This window comes from Saccopteryx leptura, chromosome 1 (assembly GCF_036850995.1).
Source record: "Saccopteryx leptura isolate mSacLep1 chromosome 1, mSacLep1_pri_phased_curated, whole genome shotgun sequence".
NCBI classification, from domain to species: domain Eukaryota; kingdom Metazoa; phylum Chordata; class Mammalia; order Chiroptera; family Emballonuridae; genus Saccopteryx; species Saccopteryx leptura.
The window spans coordinates 83,221,665-83,226,616 of record NC_089503.1 but is presented as its reverse complement, the minus strand read 5'-3'; the positions used below and the strand labels follow the sequence as shown (position 1 = coordinate 83,226,616).

The following is a 4,952-nucleotide window of genomic DNA, read 5'->3' as shown; positions in this document are numbered from 1 at the left end:
TAAGGCTAAAAGAGCTATTATATTAAATAAGTATAGGGCTTCTATCTCAGCTTATTTATGTCATCTCCCAAACAACCTTACCTGATTCAGCCTACAAAATTAGGGCGCTGTTCCAAATACAAAATATTTTTCTTTTATAAGAAATTTTGACCCATTATATGTAGGAATAATATTGGGCTTCAAATTCATTATTCTATCAGTGATTTATCTTTAACACTCACAATTCTGTTTAAAATAAAGTATTTAGGACAAATTGATGAAAAAGTGAATAGGAAGAAAATACAGTAGTATGGGCTCCAGTTTTGTTATTAAAGAAACAAGACCGTCATCGAGGCCAAATTTTTTCTTTCTCTCTTTCCTGCCGTCATCTCTGATGGAGTCTTCCTATCTCTAGTTTGTGTTGTAGTGTAAAAAAAATAAAAAATAAAAATGGTTGCTCGTGACAACTGGAAGGCATACTTCCTTTTATTATGTTCTTCGAGAATGAGAGAAAAGCATTCTCTTAAATATGCAACAAAACAACAGCAACAAAAATTCTTTCCTTCTACATGATTGGACTGATTTAGTTCAGTGGACAAACCTAGACTAATAATATGTCTGGAGAAGGTCTTACATTCATCGGCTTAGACTTATTAGAATCTCCCTCTGAATATGGAGGCAAGAGATAACTGATGAAAATGAAGGCTTTCAGAAGAAAGAGGAAAAGGGAAATTATTGGGTGATCTACTAACTATACAAAACTAACTTGTTTGGTGAGTTTAGGATTAAGTCCCTTCCTAGAATTTGGAGTAGAATATGGTATGAATGGCAGGAGGTATTTGGGCTATTTGGTTAATAGCATTTTCTTTGGAATGTTGTCAACCTAGGTTCAAATTGTAGCTCTGCCATTTTTCATCTTTGACACCTTAAGAAATTAGTTTTTCGGCCCTGGCCGGTTGGCTCAGTGGTAGAGCGTCGGCCTGGTGTACAGGAGTCCCAGGTTCGATTCCCGGCCAGGGCACACAGGAGAAGCACCCATCTATTTCTCCACCCCTCCCCCTCTCCTTCCTCTCTGTCTCTCTCTTCCCCTCCCACAGCCAAGGCTCCATTGGAACAAAGTTGGCTCGGGCGCTGAGGATGGCTTTGTGGCCTCTGCCTCAGGCACTAGAATGGCTCTGGTCGCAACAGAGCAACGCCCCAGATGGGCAGAGCATCGCCCCCTGGTGGGCATGGCGGGTGGATCCTGGTCGGGCGCATGCAGGAGTCTGTCTGACTGCTTCCCCATTTCCAACTTCAGAAAAAAAAAAAAAAAAAAAAGAAATTAGTTTTTCTATTCCCCCCCCCCTTACATCTCATAGCCATAATAACAGTATCTATATCTTGAGGATTAAATTGTATTATATACATAAAACTATAACACAAAATTATGCCTAGAACATAAGAAATGAAAAAAAAACTATCTGTATTTTCATTGTTAGTAATGTTGCTGTCCTTTATATTATTTTTTGTATGTTTTTTGATAAACTTCTTGCAAGCAAGCAAACAAAGAAATTCTTATTGGGTAGGAAAGAGGAGGTTCCCATACATAGATACAGAGATAAAGAAGTTTGAAAAAAAAAGAATACTTTCTAAATATTTATTATTAGCAGTAGTATTAGAGATTAGCATGATAAAAAAAAAGTATTTCTCACGAATGAGTATGGTAAAGTGGTCACAAACTCATGAGGACAAAGATGTACTATAAAAGATCATTAACACATACTTGCTCCTTGCTCTGGGTACATGTAAGGTACACTTTCCAAAATGCTATATCAGGGACTCTAAATATTTAACATCACATTTAATGTATAAAACTATTTCTAATAATTTAATATAGTGCTCTCACACCTACAAAATTAATTTTTATTTAGTTTTGTAATTGTTTCACTAGGAAAAAGTCATTGAAAAATGGAGACTTGAGCATGAATGAATAAGAATTTCTCTATGAGGAAAATAGTATATTGGAAATACTAACCAAATGAGGATTGCTAATATCTGAAGAAAATAGTAACTATTTCACATCCACTGATGTGAAATACACATGTATTACTGATGTGTTACACAGCAGCACAAGAAGAGGACATGCTTATTTTATGTGATCTAACTTGTTCTTAGCTCAGTAGCTGGCCCTGAGGGGCTGGGAATTGGGCCCCACGAAAGAAACCAAGGAATTCAGCCTGGCTCATCAGCTTAACTTTCACAGCTAATGCTTTTTAGGCCAATATGAAGTTTCTCAGGCACACTTGAAATAACAGAACAACAACAATAATGCCATTGCAATGACAATTCCTGGGAAAATTAATGATAAATGCCTAGAGATGGATCTGAGGGCGAAGTAAAATTTACATCATAATCATTCTATGAGATGTAGTGAACCTGAAGTGAAAGGACATCAATATGTAAATCCCAAAGATAATTAGACATTATTAACCCTTGTCATAATCCCTGCTTTTCCTTATTTATAGTCATTGCTAATAAGTAAGATGAGGCAATTTATAAAGGTAGAAAAAAGTTTAATTAAACTACACAGAAAGTTTATATTCACAGATAATATATTTAATTGAACTCTCATGGTAAAAGCTCTCTCTATAGCTTTATAGTTTATTTAACCGGAAAAAGCTTCTGAACAGTTCTAACATGAAAGGTATCACAGAGATTTCAAACTCTGCTTTCAGTGAGTCTGTTTTATTATGTTCTGGTTTCTAGGCCATTTTATATATAATGTGCACATGTCTATAGAATGTAGAGGATGTTGCTAAGAAAAGCCATTTCATGTCTCCCATTTTAATGGGCAGAAAGAAGATCGTGCAATAAGAGAGTCAAAGTCCTTCTGCCAGCTGGGACCCAGTGAGTGTATCACAGCTTGTCAAGGCCTCGGAAGGCAATTGCTTGTGCCAGTTTCTTATTACAATAGCAGCAAAGCCTCTGCATGGTCTCATGATCAAAAATATTGATTTATTCTTGTCACAGGCATTCTGTCTCCTTCTGGTTTCTAATTAAGTCCCACTTACATCCTTCTCTGCCATGTTCCCTTCTGTTATACATAAGATAAAGCCGACAGCGAACCTAATCACTCTCCGTGCTGCGTGGCTACGGCTCTGACACAGGAGAGGAGGTGGGGAGTACTCTGCTATCTTAGACTTACACCATAAACTGATTGTTAAATACATAAATTTAATTACTTATAATGTGAACACCTGCAACAAGTTTTTTGTTAATAATATAATCCTAACTCTGCTTGTTATATTTTAACTCTATGTGTCCTTATTTCTACAATTCTTTAAAATAGAACATATGTACATATGTGTTTTAACTTTATTTCTCATTCCGTTGAGCTGCAGAAGTGCCTAAAATATTAAACATTAAGAAGATATTATTTTATTTTTTAGAGAAACTATTTATTTTCCATCCACCTTATTTCTATTCTGTTTAAGAGTTTGAGGAAGAGTCTGACCTGTGGTGGCACAGCGAATAAAGCATTGACCTGGAATGCTGAGGTCACTGGTTTAAAACCCCTCCTGGGCTTGCCTGGTCAAGGCACATATAGGAGTTGATGCTTCCTGCTCCTTCCCCCTTCTCTCTCTCTCTCTCTCTCTCTTCTCTCTAAAATGAATAAATAAATATCTAGAAAAAAATAAGTTAAAAAATAAAAGAGTTTGTGGAAGAAGAGCTTAAGAGCACTGAGGGGTTGTTCCTGCCCAGTCAGTGGCCTGAGCAGTGGGGGCCGGAGCCCCATCTTCAGTGGTGGGCTCAGCACTTCAGGCGTCAGCAGGGAACTGCTGGATAGGCACAGAGGGCACCTGCTTGCCTTCAGACCAGCCTGAGACCTCAGGCTGAGCAGCAGTGAACTCGGGAGCTGGAGCAGTCCATTCACCCTGAAATTTCTTCTTAGTAGTGGCCTGATAATCCTTTCAAACTCTCAGGATGTTTGTAGAAGTAGAGATCATGCATGACCTCCCATGGGTGTTCACAGAGATGATGGGCAGGCTTGTGCAGAACTTCATGGCCAACATCCACAACACCGGACCTACTGAATGAGTCTTTTGTTTTTCCACGGGATGGCAACATCCACATAGCACAGAGGAGAGTCTGTTTACACAGCATGATGGTGAGCTGGTTAACAGGAGACCCTCTGTGAGAGGCTGGGGTCAGCCCTGGGATCAGTCATGCCGGAAGTCTCGGTCCTGGTTAGTGAAGATTCAAGAAGTGAAGTGCCAGCACTAGGAGAGGCTCCAGCAGCCACAGCAAACGTCAGCACAGCTCATCGGCCGGTTTTCCTGGACAATATGACCCTGACTTATTCATATGAACATTGACTGTGTGTTCAATGACAACTATGGCACAGGCTGCCAGCAAAAGCTTCTCCCATTTATAGGTACATGCTATTCTTTTCCTGTTGTAGATGTACTCTTCCATTTGGAAGTTTAGGTTGGTGCCACCTAAGTGGATTTCTGCTGCAAGAAATTTAAGGACATCCTCCTCGTTCATTTGCAGGACATCAAGGGCTTTGTACATTGTGAGAGTTTCCCTTTAAGTTACATGGGAACCAAGAACAATGCCATATGGGCCCCTCTCTGGGTTGCATGGAAAGGCTAAGAAGATATAATTTTATTTAAATACAATGCATAAATGACTGCATGATAGAAAAGTATCACGGTTGAATATAGAATCTGAAGTCAAGATGTTTATCCTGGTTTCGCCATTCATTATCTCTGTAACCTGTGATATTTATCTAACATTCCTTACCTTTTCTTATGTATAAATGAAAAAAAAAAAACACAACACACATACACACAAAAAAACCACAATACCATATCTTGCAGAGATGATTTAAAAATAAGATTACTCTCCTGACTAGGCAGTGGTGCAGTGGATGGAGCATTGACCTGGGACACAGAGGACCCAGGTTCGAAACCCTGAAGTTGCTGGCTTAA

At 38.8% G+C, this 4,952-nt stretch overlaps 1 pseudogene; it reads right to left on the bottom strand.

The window, feature by feature from the left end:
- Nucleotides 1-3,689: 3,689 nt before the first annotated feature.
- On the bottom strand, nt 3,690-4,533 carry LOC136388934 (small ribosomal subunit protein uS2 pseudogene; annotated as a pseudogene).
- Nucleotides 4,534-4,952: the final 419 nt, after the last annotated feature.